The sequence below is a fragment of the Budorcas taxicolor genome, chromosome 11 (assembly GCF_023091745.1).
Source record: "Budorcas taxicolor isolate Tak-1 chromosome 11, Takin1.1, whole genome shotgun sequence".
NCBI classification, from domain to species: Eukaryota; Metazoa; Chordata; class Mammalia; order Artiodactyla; family Bovidae; genus Budorcas; species Budorcas taxicolor.
In genome coordinates this window covers 134,115,452-134,130,721 of record NC_068920.1, presented here as the reverse complement: position 1 = coordinate 134,130,721, position 15,270 = coordinate 134,115,452, and positions in this window count along the sequence as shown.

Sequence of the window (15,270 nt, the reverse complement as noted above, 5' to 3'; positions counted from 1 at the left end):
CTGGGAGGTATGTCCTACACAAGCAGATTAACCTGGCGAATAAGAGATACATAGCTCTGGGTATTTTCAGCGATTATTCCGGACTCTGCAGGTGGCGAGATGTTCTGCAAAACCAGGTGAGAGCAAGAACTAATGAAATGCACCTAGAGCTCCAAGAATAAGAATGAAATGAGCCTAAGATGAATGTGGGGTGTGGGCTAAAGGTTCCTTTACGAGCAGGATCCGATCGAGGGCACGGCAGCGAAAGATCGCAGGATGGAGTACCTGCCTCTGGAAGGAATGGCTCACTGACTCAGAGAGGTGTCGAGGAGGTTGATGTTTTCAATGCAAAGTCAGATTTCAGTTAGAAGGGGTGTGAAGGTCTTAAGGATTTCTAGAGGTTGCTTTTACTGAGAGAGAAACAGCAGAAAACGCTGGGAGACAGCAACAGCAGGACTGGATTGAGGGAGGTGCCGACAGCTACCTGGAAACAGGAGTGCAGGAAAGGATAGCTGCTTTACAAAGCACCTCCGCAGCCAGCGACTCATTCATTCTAGGGACAACCCGAGGAAAGAAATAGGTATTACATCCCAGCCTCTGGAAGTGAGGGGTGCTTTCACGTGATAAGGCGCTCACTGCTCATAAAGCCTGTTCAGACCCTGTTTGATTTCTCCAGTGACAAGGAACACTCTACTTTGGGAAGTAGCACTTCTATTACAAAATTTTTAAAAAGCGAGTCGAAAAGAAAAAAGGTGTAGACCCCCTTTGCGGGGAAAGCTCTGTCAATGACAGACATTTTGGGTAATTCATGGAATTGCACAGCCAGACGCTCCAGTCACATTTTTTTTTTCCATCTGTAAAACGAAGGGAGCAGATGATCTTTCTTTTCCCTTATCTAATAGCCTGTGAAATCATCCAGGCAACCAACTCCCAATTTTTCAGAATATAAAACGAGGCCCTCGGAGGTGGCTCGCTCGAGGTAATACAAGAAATCAGCGGAGGGACAGGCCAGACCCGACTCCTCCCGGGTCTATCCCGCGCCCCTCGCCGCTCCGCACCTTCCCGGACGGGATTGGGCCAGCCGGAGGCTGCAGGCCGGGCGGCCTAGCTGAAAGCACCCTGGGGTTCGAGGCGGCTTCCCGGCAGCAGTCAAAGGAACGCCCCGAGGGGAGGGGGAAGAGTTAGGGCCTCCTTTCCCACACTTCGTTAGGACGCGGGCCGGGGCGGGACCGCGGCAGCTCTCCCTCGGGCCTGCGGCCGGCAGGGGGCGCGGGGCGGCTCCTCGGTCCGCCGCCCCGCGGCGCGGGAACTGGCTGCCCCGGGCGCGCCGTCGGAGCTCGCGGGTACCGGGTCGCGGAGACTCCGCCAGGTTGAAGGTTCAGGGGCAGCGCGCCGGGAGGGGCGGCGGGCGGCGGGCGGCGGGCGGCGGGCGGCGGGCGGCGGGCGGCGGGCGGCGGGGCGGGGCGGGGCGGCCGGGAGCCGGCGGGGCGGGGCGGGGCGGGGCGGGGCGCGAAGGGGGCGGGGCCGCGAGCAGGGGGCGGTGGCGGCGGCGGCGGCAGCCGAGGAGGAGGAGGAGGAGGAGGAGGAGGAGGAGGAGAACATGGCGGCCGCGGAGAGCGGCTGAAATGCCTGTTCTTCAGGCCAGGAGAGCGGGAGTCTGACGCGATTCTCGAAGCCTTCTCCTTAGACGGCCGGACCGCGGCCTCCAGCGCCTCGGCCGCCCTGTTCCCTGTTGCTCCGTCCAGCGGAGCCTGCGTCGGGTCCGTTCTGCATCCCCCCTGAGGGGGGACCCCCTGGCTCCGGAGGAGGGGGCCGGAGAGCCGCGGCGGCGGCGGCGGCGGCGGGCTCCCGGCCCGAGCAGCGGCGGAGGCCGCGGCGGCGCCGCCACGGTCGCGGGCGAGCGCGGCGCCCGTCAGCGCGGCCCAGAGGCGGCGGCGGCAGGTGAGTGGCGGGCGGCGGGCGCCGAGCCTCCCGGTGGGTGCAGCTGTCACGAGCCGCGCGGCCGCTGAGGCCCTAGGGGGCGGGAGCAGCTGGCGCCCCCTCCGCCCCCCGCTCTCCTTTCTCTCCGCTCGTCCCCCCTCCCACTTTCCCCGAGTTCTCCCTCGGCCTCGCGCGGCTGGAGGGGGCGGAGGTCGCAGCTGTCACGGGCACCAGCTGGGGGCTGCGTCGCGGAGGGAAACTGCTGCAGCAGCGACTTTGGCTTGCCCGGGTTTCCCAGTTGCCCTAGTTAGCGCGGACCGGGCGAGCATCCGCGGAGGGTGCGCGAGGCTCGCGGCTGCCGGCCCGGCGTGGGGAGCGGCGCCCCGAGCCCGCGGGCGCTCCCCGCCGCCGCCGCCGCCGAGAGGGGGAGCCGGAAGTCGGCGCGGGCGCCCCTCGGCCCGGGCGAGCGCGGTGACCTTGGCAAGCCGGGTAACCTCTCCGAGTCTTCGCTTGCCGGGACTGCGAAATGGGGATGACCGTGGCGAGCCTTCCCGTAAGCCTCAGCCTTCGACGGCGCTTCTGTTTTACCCCCCGCGCACTTGCTTTTCCCGTCTCCAGACAGAGGGATTTCGAAGGCAGAAATGGGATGGATAAGTGAGATTTTTTTCCTGTTGTGTCTAGGGTTTGGTCCCCATCGTCAGATTCCGCTGAAAGGACGTAGGAAGTGGGGAGTAGGGGGGCAAACACGTCGGCTGGACGACTGAGGGGTGGGATGGGTTAATGGTCAGCTCGACTGAACTCGAGCCTTTCCCTAGTCGCTTGGAAGAGTAATGGGAGAAACCGGACACCAGGATTCCCGCTCTTACTACCCAGCTATGTTGTTTTTTGTTTGTTTGTTTGTTTTTGAAGCAGTCACTCCCATGGACTGTAGACACTGCCTCAGTTGACGGTGTTAGAGGGAGACGGAGGGTTTGACAATAAAGCCTGTGTGTGTGGCAAGGACAGTCCGTGCTGCTGTGGCTGCAGAGTTTGGTGGGGAGGAAAACTTTAAGCTGGAGGATCTTTTAGCTTTTCAGACTTGACTTTCTTCGTTCACTGTAGGCGTTGAAGAGGCAGGTGTCCTTGTGGAGAAGGTGACTTTTTTATTTTGTTTTGTGATGGTGAATTTTTAATGTCGAGTATGATGGTGGTGAATGAAGGGTTCTTGAGTGAATTGCAGTCCCGGCACCCTCTGTTGATGCCAAGAGTAATCTCTGTGGCGATGATTTGTGAGGGCTGAGGCTTACACTTCAGTGATTAAGAAATCTTCAAGTGTCCGTGTAAAACATTGCTGCGGTGCAGCCTAGATTATACTCTACAGCTGAAGGGATGGATTTCAGGGGTTAAACTTGAGGTTTGTCTTCAATTCTGGAATTGGTTGAAGGTTAGTCTCAAAAAAAAAAAAAAAGTTGGCTAAAGGGGCCTCTCAGCTTGTTTCACAGAAGCTGTGATGTAGTAGGAAGGGGGTCAGATTTCTTCATGTTGAGAATAATGTGAAAAGAAAGTATTTGCTTGGGTCTTTTGGCTCCTGAACTAGAAATAGTTTTGGGTTAAAGGTAGCAGTGGGATTTGATTAGCTTAATAAATGGGCATTCCTTGAACTATTTGTTGTAAACTACATGCAACTGCAAATGTTTCTTTTATATCTCCTGTACTTTGTGGGTCTAATTTGGTTTTGTGAACTAGGTTTGGAAATGGTTTCCCTCTATTTCTTATTCAGAATTTGTGCTTTGGAAACAATGGATCAAAAAGGGGGCCTGAATAGGGAATATATGGTTTGGAGAGAAAAAGCAGGGGTGCTGCTTATAAGAACAGGCATTCCGTTTGATTTTTGTAGACGTTTTGCACTGATGATTTATTTCATTTAGTTAACTCACGATGAAGTTTGGTTTTTAAGGTGCAAAATTTGAATTTTACATAGTTTATAGTTAATCTTTTCTTCATTTCTTTCTGAGAAAATCTGTAGGATTGTATCTTTTAAATTGCTTTTTGTGTGGTTTAAGCCAAGGGAGTATTTTAGATCTGCATTTTTGGGTAAGTGGTTTTATTGAAAAAAAGTGCTTGATAGGACTAATGGTGATTGTTCCATTTAAACTGGGATTATATAGACAATGCATTTTCCTCCCTCTTTCTGCCAACATTTGTTTTTCTTTCTCCTTCAATTCCAGGGTTTCATTTCTAGAAATCTGGGCTGGAAACAGAAGCAGCAGTTTGTATAATCCCAAGAACTTGCTTATGCCAGGAAGCTTTAAGGGTAGCATGAAGTGGGTGTGGTACAAAGATACTGCCAATATTTAAGACAGTGTGACTGTTGAGGGAGTCTGGGGTCAAACTTTAATTTTTGTTGAATTTCCTGTTGTCTTTGTATGTGTTAATCTTTTGGTGGGCAGAGGATTGGGTTGCTCTGGTGCTGACTGGTACATATTGTGAAAGCACTAACAGATTTTCATGCTTCTACTCTATAGAAAAGAGTGGTAAACACGCTTAAATAATTTAAAGATGTTCCCAGGATGGAATGTTCTCTTCATGTACTCTTGATCCTGCTAATCCACTGATCAGTCTTTATCAGGACTAAATGTTGAGTAAGTGATGAGGGTGGCATAGAGGTGCTGAAAGCTGGAGAGGGGAAGAAAGGGATATTGGACATTCTTTGAAAATCTTTTCTCTTTTGGACTATATATCACAGTATGATTTATAATTCTTTTTAGAGAACATCTCTGTTGTCATCAATTTCACATACCTTCTTTTAGATATTACCTTCATTCCTCCCTTTAGCTTGTCGTTATTGCCCTATCCCCCAGGGACTCCACATTGTTTGAATATGTTACATATCTTTTGGGGTTGGTTGGTCTTAAATCATATGGCCTAAAATAGCTTTCATTTTAGGGCAAGTATGGGAGGTCAACATAGGCACACACCACTGAATAGAATCTTCTAAGTCATCGGGTAGAGGAAATCCCAAGATGCTCATTATTCCTTTGATTTTCACTTTCTACCTATGATAATCAGGGTTTCTCAGGGGGCCATCAGCTACTTTTCTTGCAGAGGTCTGGAAACATGTGGCGGGCTCCTTTTTACATTACCTCCAAATATCGGTGCAAAAGAGTGTGGGACTGGGTTAAGTACATGTGTTTCAGGAGTTCAGTAGCAGAGCACTGTATTTAGTTTGGGCTGCAGAACCATACAGATTTCTTCCCACCTCATATAGCTTTCCTAAAAGTGGGACAGACTAGACTTTAGGAAAGGACTTCTTTAGTGCTTTTCTCCCAGGTTAACCAGTAGCTTAGCTCTTGGTTATTAGTCACTAAGGATGGACCGTGTGGTCTCTGACCTTTTTTCTTAACATCAGAGATGAGGTCTAGTCAATTCAAGCCTTCCTTTCTCTCTTTTTTGTTTTAGTCAGATTTTGTGCCTCTCACCATATGGAGTCAAAGGTCATAAAATAGCCTAATAGCAACTGTGTGCCTTTATTGGTTGCTTAGTTTAAGGAAGAGGTGCAGATTTTTTCCTTTAATTTTAGATGATGTTTTGTGGGTGCACCATATTTGGATTAATGTACCAATGATTATTTTATATTTCTGCAAGATACTTGGTTGAAAAAGAAGAATTATTATAAAACACTGATTCCAACATTTAAGTCCAATTCTTGAAATGCAAGTAGAGTGGGTTGTTGTATATCTGTGTGTGTCCTCCTCCATTTCCCCATCTGCAACACGGTACTGCTGAGGCTCCTTGAAATGACAGACTTTTAGAAAAGCTTAATATAGTTGTCATACTTAGAAGGTGAAGCTGCAATCACTGGAGGAGTTGTAGAAGACTTCAGATTAATCAGTCTAGTCACCCTCATCTTAGATATAGTTGATCTAATCTCTCCCCAGTCTTTCCAGGAGGCTCTGAATGGTAAAGAATTTGCCTGCAATGCAGGAGACACTGGTTCAATCCCTGGGTTGGGAAGATCCCCTGGAGAAGGAAATGGCAACCCCCTCCAGTATTCCTGCCTTGGGAAATCCCATGGACAGAGAGGCCTGGAGGACTGCAGTCCGTGGGGTCGAAAAGAGTCAGACTGGACTCAGTGACTAAACAGCAGTCTCTCCCCATGTATATGTTTCAGTGTGGAGGGTGGGGAAGTTGGGCTTTATTGGTAAGTACTGGACATGAGCATCAGGAAAGCATAGGCCAGGTCGATAACACTAGGTGCCAGTACAGAGGTGAAATACACCTATTAACAGGTCCAGAATTCTGATAACACTGAATTATCCAATGTTTCCGGAATGGTGCTTCATTTTTGCCTTGTAATTTTGCCTGGCTTGTAACTTTGAGGCAATTTTTAAGTTTCTTTTGAGAATGGATGTTTGACTTCAGACAGGGGATGATGTCCTGGCCCTTCTGCTTAGTGGATGTAACCTTGTGCTAGTTATTTAACCACTGTAAACCTCAGATTTTCATGCTTAAAATCGGAATAATGTACTTAAGCTCATATTGTTGTGGTCTTTAAATTAATTTATATTAAATAAGAAGATAATATTGGAACGTAGTAAGACTTTATTCTACATTCCATATCCTAAACACATCACTATCTAATCCATTATCAGATTATTTGATTCTTTTCTTTACAGTTTCTTGGATTTCTCTGTTTATTTCTGCCTCTACAGTCTTGTCCTGTCATTTTGCATATACAGTAGTTAGTGTCACATGAACTTTGTGAGCCTTATCGTTAAAGGAATTTCTTCATCGTTAAATGAGCACATTGGTTTGCGTTCACGTTTTTCTTGTGCTGAAATTCTGTGATTTGTAGATTTATAACTGTTTGCCTGCATGCATTTGCCTAATTCATCCTACATATAAATGATGAAAAAATTCTTTGCTGAAATATTTTTTGATATTATTGTTTTTAATGGACACTCTGTGGACAGATTTATCAAATGTAAATCATTTAAACTGTTCTAATACTTCTCATTTCAGTACATTTATTGCAGATGGTGTATGCAGAAATGCTGTAAAGCGCTATACAAGAAAGTATTATAATCACTTGTAGATATCTTGCTTCTTTGATTTTACATGTTTCGTTTCTTTATTTAAAGTATTTCCTTTATCTTTATCTTTTGATCTTCAAAAACAGTCAAAGCCGGTATGTTCTCTCGAAAGCTTGATTTTTATCGCACTCCTTTAGCATCAATTACTCAGTTTGTTCTATAAATAAATTTCTTTCTTCCTTTCCTCCTTTATTTATTTTTTTGAAAGAGTTTCTCTTCTTAGTGTTTGTTGAATGGATTTTCCTAATTAGATTAGAAAATCCTTGGGATAGCATGAACCACAAGATTTAGAGCAAAGAGGCCTTAATGGTAATTTGGAAAACCTTGTTAATAATGTTATAGATGATAAAACTAAGGCTAGACAAATATGTTAATTTTCATGGGTAGGTAACATAATGTCTTTACGTGGGCAGGAACCCAGGTATTCAGCTCCCAGTCTTCTTAATGAGAGTTACTATTTGTGTTTGAAAGTTATTACAAACAGATTTAAAATTTTAAGAATTTTAGTAAGATTTTGAGTAATGTGTAAGGTAGAAGGAAAGGAGTATTTTTGTCTTTTGGCCAAAAGTTAGCTGTCAGATATTATAATAAGGTATTAAACAGAAATTAATTAAGGCTGCTCTCTCAAAAAGCGCGGAAGTGCCTGGAGAGAAATATATGCTTTTCTTGTATGGCCCTCACCCTTTAAAGCCAGTAAATATTTATTGAGGACTGTCTCTGAGACACATTGAGACACACTGTACCCAGGTATCATGCTTGCTCTACATGTTACATTTTAGAAGGAAGGTTAAGTGGCTGTTATTCGATTGCACAGCTTGTCGGTATTAGGGATGACATTTGAGTCCAGGTCTTTAGACCTGGAATCTCCAACATACCTCTAAATTGGCTTCTCTCCAAGCATGTTAGCCACATTTGGCCACATTGTACCCCTCTGTTCTTGTCTGGACTCCTTTCTGTTGTCTTCATGTGCAGTAGAGACAGCTGTAGTCTCCATTGCTTTCTGATGACCCAGGAGCCATGAAGCGGTTACTTAATGAAAGTATCACTTTAAGATTTTCATGCTGTTTCTGATCTCACCTTTGTACTTAGTAATGTTGATTCTTTGGTGCTTCTGGTCTAGCTTATCTTTGAATGGTTGGTTTGGAGTCTTAGCAATACAATTCTGCCTCTCAAGTTTTGTTAGTATTTGAATAGCTAGAGCTTAGGGTATTTTTTTCATTTGGAATAAATTGCTTGGTCATTCTCTGTGTTTCCACTTGTATTTTGAATGGTTGGTCTTAATCTGATAGCTTTAATATATTGCATTGTTAGTTTGCCTATATGGTTAAAATATTTACATGCTTTTATTATCACGCACAGATTCAATTGTTTAACAGAAGATATTCTGTTGTGAGTGTGTTTGTATATATACGGGTAATCACACCATGTTTGACCAAATAGTTGAAGGATGAAGTGTCCTTGCCTTTGAAAATACCTGTATGTGTAATACTGGCTTTACTGTGCTGAGTTTGTTTGGAGGAAACTAGGGAAAAGATACTCGTTCTGCAGAGTCTTAAGTCCTGCCTCCCTCTCCATTCCAGATGGTACAGGAAATCTGTTTTAGAATTTCTAAGGGTGTACTCAATCATTTATTCAAGACATAGTTATAAGAGTGCTTACTTTGTTCAAGGTGCTGTGTTGTGAAAACATAGAAAAGTTAAATGATAAGATATAGATCCTGTTTTTACAGAGATTATGACCTAAGAGAGGTGATAAGATGACACACAAATACCTGTAGTACTAATTAAATGTGAAGAGTGTGATGAGAGAGGTACTGAAATAGTATACTTTGAGGAATCTGGAGAGCAAGCAATTATTTTCATTTAAGAGAGATTAGAGCAAGTTTCGTGGAGGGCTTTTTGTTGGACGGGAACATTGAAGGCAGGGGATGATTTCTCTGTGAGTGAGTGAGGAGGAGGAGGGCAGTATATTCAGGAAAATTAAATAGCAAAGATGAAAGGACAGAAAAGCTTGGGGTTATTTTGGGAGTAATGAAGGGGAAAAGTGTAAGTAGGAAGGTGGCACCAGCTGAAGTGGGAGAAGGAACCAGATGTTCTGGGTGCAGTTGTAAGACATTAAAGGATTTTAATGGAGGGAGGTGGTGAGGAACAGTGAAGTTTGTAGATCTGGAAGAAAATGAAAAGTGCCAGTTTTCCAAATCTTCGTGGATCTTTTTTTGGCAGGTTTTACACCCCAAATTTTATATTTTCATAGTTTTTGAAATGATTCCATATGTAAGGCTTACCACACTTGGGAACTTACTCATTTTTATGTATATTTGAGAACAGACTTTTTTTTTCCCTTTTCTTGGTAGAAGTTAGTACAAAATCTTTTTCACTGGCTTGTGCTTTTTTTTTTTTTTTTTCCCAGTAGCTCTTTCTTTAAACAGTGTGTTATCATTTGGCATTCTTAAGATGATGCAGCAGACTTGTTTTTCAAGTGTAAAAATGTCATCTCCTTATGCAAATATATGTCACTGTATAAGTTAGATTGGTCATGCAAGTTGAAAGCCCCTGGCTCTGAATATAGCTCATGATTTATTGTACTGATTTATTTATGCCCTGCCATGTTCCAGAAAGGATTTAAGGCAGGATATGTCATGAAAAGTCTTGGACCTTGTTCGAGCCCTGTCTCTTATTTGACTGAATCGCTAGCCAACATGACACTGAGGGAACAGTGTTGAAGACAACTGGTGTCACAGAATGTGCTGCAGTTGTGTCTTTTGCCAACTGGTAGTGATTCAGAGATGGATACAATATAATTAGACTACCTTTAAGGATAAGTCCTTTGAACTTTGAGAGCATGTCAGGAAAATTGGTTGGAAGGGACTCCTGGAGGGCTTTGACCCTTGGGAGCCCAGGCACGTTTAGAGCAGTGGTCTCTACAGTAGGGTTTATATAAAATTATCTGGGAAATGGGAGAAATACTAGAGGTCTGTTTGAAAGATTCTTTATTTTTAGTCAGCTGTGATGTTTTTTAGTTCATAGGAGCCTGGGTAATTAGATTTTTAGATTTATTATTTTAAATAGTAGACTCTTAACATGTATTGTTGCAATAGGAAGTCACCATGCAGATCTTTTATAAAATATTTCATCCAGTTTACCTGGTCATTTTGAGACAAAGGACTTAAGCATTGTCTAATCTGAAGATGACTTACTAATTTTCCTTTCACAAAAACACAAATTTCAGATACAAATGTCTGAAATTTGCTGACATTTTCCTCTCACAGGTGTCTGTGAATTGTATACTACCTAGCTGATATTTATGAAAATTAATACACTTAATCTGTCACTTTGGGATGATTGGTAAATTCATAACAGTGACCCAAAAAGTAACTACCTTTCAAGATGAAATCCATTGTTATGAAGAGAAGTTATTTGAAATGGATATTTGGATATTTCCAATTCTAAACATCCAAAATTGATATTTGGAATTATTTCCATCATTGTTGGATTTAATTGCTGAAGATGATATGATCTTAAAACTTTAAGAATATTTTTTGTATGTACACTTGAACCTGAAAACAGAATTTTCTGACCTGTATAAAAATCTAGTAAAAACTGAGACTATATTAATTAAAAAGGCATTACTATCTGAGTAGTTAGTAAGAACAACTGATTGTCATCAGGAAATATGGAAATGTACTATCTGAATTTTAGCAAAGGCTTTTTGCATAAATGGTGAACAGGATTGAAGACTGAATATCATGTGGAGGTTTACTCAGTGCAGCAGGTGTGAGGCAGTTCTTCCCTTTGTCTTACTCATCTTTGTGAAGTATGTTTTTGGGCTATGATTACTGTTAAAACCAAATAAAACAATTACCTGTTATGAAAATGAACTGAATTTAGAACCAGACTTATAAGTTGCTATATTACAAAATGTGAAAGCAAAACTAAAAAGTAATTTAGTGTTCATTATGTTTTTCCTCGTATAGGCCCCTCTCTTATTGGACTTCCCTTGTGGTTCAACTGGTAAAGAATCTACCTGCAATGTGGGAGACCTGATTTCGATCCCTGGGTTGGGAAGATCCCCTGGAGAAGGGAAAGGGAAAATTCTCCAGTATTCTGGCCTGGAGAATTCCATGAACTGTGTAGTCCACGGAGTCATAAATAGTGGGACACGACTGAGTGACTTTGACTTTTCACATGTTATTCTTAACAAAAATGGTGGTAGTATTAATAGTATTTATTAGGGATAGCACAAGCTGTGTCATCAATAGGTAAATTAAATGTTTAAAAATGGTAAATTTTATTATAATAAGCATCATTCTTTTATATTTCAATTTTTGTGTATGCTTTATAAGGCACATAATTTATTGGTCTAGTGAGCAATGTATATAAATTATAAATAAATATACCTATATGGCTTCTCATTTAAAACCTTTTTAACTGTGGAGTATATGGTAAAAATACTTACCACAGTTATATAGGAGGGGTTCTTTTTTTTTCTTTGTAGTATAAGTATTTTTTATTCTGGTCTTGTAAATCAGTAAAGGAGGATAACATTCTTCCTAGGACTTAAGAGAAGCTCCAACTCCACCATCAGCACCCAAAGTTGAAATTCTACTTAAACTATTTCTTGAAAAATTACACATGAACAGTGAAACATTATTATCATGTGCTCTACTAGTACTGCACAAAAGTATATTCTAAATAATCCCATTGCTAAGTATTTTGTGCATTCGACGATCTACCTAATCAAAATGTATTGATACATGTGCTTTATCTTACATAACATGTACTGTGTATGAAAGTGAAAGTGAAAATCGCTCAGTCATGTCCAACTCTTGCGACCCCATAGACTTTACAGTCCGTGGAATTCTCCAGGCCAAAATACTGGAGTGGGTAGCCTTTCCATTCTCCAGGGGATCTTCCCAACCCAGGGATCGAACCCAGGTCTCCCGCATTGCTGAGTCACAAGGGAAGCCCTAATCATACATTATCTTCTCCATGCTTATAAGCACATCCATTAAACTAAAAGTGTTGCATAACATGTAAATTGACTTACCATACATACCATTTTTTAAAAGTGTTTAAGTTACATTTATTACATTTTTGTATATCTTTGGGGACCTTATTATTGCTTTAATTTATTTTGGCATACATAGTATTTTTTATCACATAGATACCTATTGTGCAACACATGTAATTAATATTACATAGGACACACTAATAATTATACATGCCCTATTAAGTCAGATCATTTTTAGTCAATATGCTTATTATAATAGATAATCAATTCTTAATCACCAATTTAAGGAAGAGTTCTTAAGAACCCTTGGAATTCATGGACTAAGAGTCTCTAGTAGGCTTTGGGTGAGTGGTGTCTGTGAACATTCTGAAATTATGTATATGCAAAATTCTATGAGTCTTTCTCTGGAGAGAAATTCATCAGATCCCAAAAGGGTCCGTGACCTCCCCAAAGGTTAAGAACCTCTTTTGTTAAGGATTGGGACCTCAATAACTCCATTCATCCAGTCTTAGTCTTTTGCCAAGTTTAATGGATATATCTGATGTCATTACTTAGGCCCGCAGTATGACTGGATTTGCAGTCTGTTTTTCCATTTTGCAATAGATGTGATTGCAGTGCCTTTGGCCTTTACAGTTGTTTGAGCTCCTATCTGTTTATTGTACAACTACCTGGCCTTTATAACTTAGCGGCTTTTAGATATCATTTTCCACTTTTTCCCCTAAAATCCCAGTGAAAAAGAGTGGATCTCTTGTATGAGTGTGGAGATGGCAATGCATGAATGTATAGATGAGCCCAGTATCAATTCATGTATAGGGACACCCTGCTGGGTAGGCTGGAATTTGCAGTTGCTGTGGTTTTAATCTGTTTGTAGCATCTGAATCTCAGCTCTTCAGAGTCCTTAAGGTCTGATTTGACATATGCTAAAAACACTTTCCAAGTCCTATCAGCTCTTTACATCTGTTCCTTTTTTCCTCACTGTCGTCATTCTAATCTAGGCCTGATATTTGTGAAAGTACCCCAGAATGGTCTCACTGTCCCTGTGAGTTGCTTCTTCAGTCTGTCCTAAATTTTGTCTTGGAACAATCATCTTAATTTTTATTTTCATTACATTACTTTGTTTAAACCCTTCAATGGCTCCTCATTACTGTCAAGATAAAGTTCCTTAGTCTGGCATTTAAAGCTTTCCAGTGTCTGGCACCAACTTGCTTTTCTGGTCTCATTTCCCACTGCTGCTGCTGCTGCTGCTGCTGCTGCTGCTGCTCTCCCCTAATGAACTGCTCAAAGTAAAATCGTCAGCACTGTCCCTTATACATCCCTTGGGCTTCGCTGTTTGCCACCCTTTATTTTTCCTTTCCCTGGAATGTTCTCCCTTATCCTATGAAATTCTGCATATTCTTTAAAGCTCAGCTCAGTTTCCAACTTGCTTGTTAAGTGTTCAGACTGCAAAATTTGAAAATAATCCCTTCCTTCAATGAACTCTTTTAATATTTATTTTCTTTATTATTAACTTGACACTTCATACTGCATTTATACTTTGGAGTTTTTGTTTTCATGCGTCATGTCTCCCAAATTAGGGTATGAGAATGGCAAAGGGGATTATGTTTTATATTCTGTTCTCTGCAATGTCTTGTACTTGTAGATATTAAAATATCTGACAAATTATATTGATTAAATCATGATAGTACTTATAAAGTACTTATTAATATACTTAGAGAAATAGGCCTTTTTTGTATGTGTGCCCTTGTAGCTCAGTCAGTAAAGAATCTGCCTGCAGTACAGGAGACCTGGGTTTGATCCCTGCATTGGGAAGATCCCCTGGAGAAGGAAATGGCAACCCACTCCAGTATCCTTGCCTGGAAAATCTCATGGACAGAGGAGCCTCATGGGCTGCAGTCCATGGGGTCGCAAAGAGTCGGGCATGACTGAGTGACTAACACACTGGAATACTCATACAACATATCTAGGAATCCTCTTTACTGGTTTCAGAGTATTTGGGAAATTGAATTGGAAATCAGATATTGCTCAAAGGGCTTGTAAGTCCTACAGCACAAGAAGCTGGCTGTCAAGGGCTGTGTTCAGAAGTCTGCGGGTAACCTGGTGACTCTTTGTTCTCCAGTGTCCTGCTCTACTTGCCTTGGATAATAGAAAACCTTATGTGTGTTCAGCTCTCTCCTTTGCTTTGCTGGAGACACAGATTCCTAATATCTTGAGGAATACTACATTTCTGTTTTAATTTTTCAACACATTCTCCTCAATAGAAGATAAAGTTTGATGGAATACCTGTTGTTTGAATGTAAAGGGCACCATGAAGTAGTTGTATCTTAGAGCTTCTCTCCTTCAGGGAGATTATAATTCCTATAGGAAGTTTCCTTTGCTTTCAGTCATACATGAATAAAAAAAAAATGTCATAAGGGAGTATATAACTAACTAGTTTACTTAGTTGCCAGATGAGATATGGGGAACTCCTCTGGCACTTATTTTTAGTACTCTCTTGAAGTTTATTATCATTTATACTTGTTTCTCTTTTGATGTGTGTCCTTTCTTACCAACCACATTGTAAATAATAGGAAATAGAGACCATTTATTGTATTAGTTATATATGCCAGAACCACAGTGCATTTCAAGTCCTTTACTGTAGTACACATGTAAGTGTGTTACCAATATTGCCAGGAACATGATCTGGGTAGGTTTCCTGCAGGAAATGGAATTTCAGTTAGATTTCTAGGATTTGAAATGATACTTGTAGCATCGTCCCTTGGAAAATGTTAAAAACAAAGAGGGAGGGGTTTCTGTAGTTAAAATAATGAAGTACAATGTTTGGTGCAACACTTGAACATGGAACCTCCTTGGTTACTATGCTTTTGGCACTTAAGTGACCCATGTCACTTCCTCTTACAACCCATTGGCCAAAAGTAGTCACAGGGCACTACTTGTGGAACTAGGCAATGTGGGCAGGAAATGCATATTCAGTGATAGTAAATATCTTTGCCCCACTACAGTAGAGCAAAATTGGCTTTCTTCAGAGCCGAATACTAGAATTGGTAGGGTCCTGCTTGGAGTCACTGAAATAAAGAAAAATTGTTTTTGTGTGTCAGTCTAAATGGGGATTTTATTATTTAATTTATTTGTGAAAAGAACTTGTAGTTTTGAATGGTAGCTCTTGAGACAGTTAAAGGAGAAATTTTTACTAATGTCTCTAGGAGTAGATACTATAAGTTGTTTTAATTTAGATGGTTTGCTACCACCTTTAGACTAGGTATTTGAAACAGGTAGAAAGTGATTATTTGGC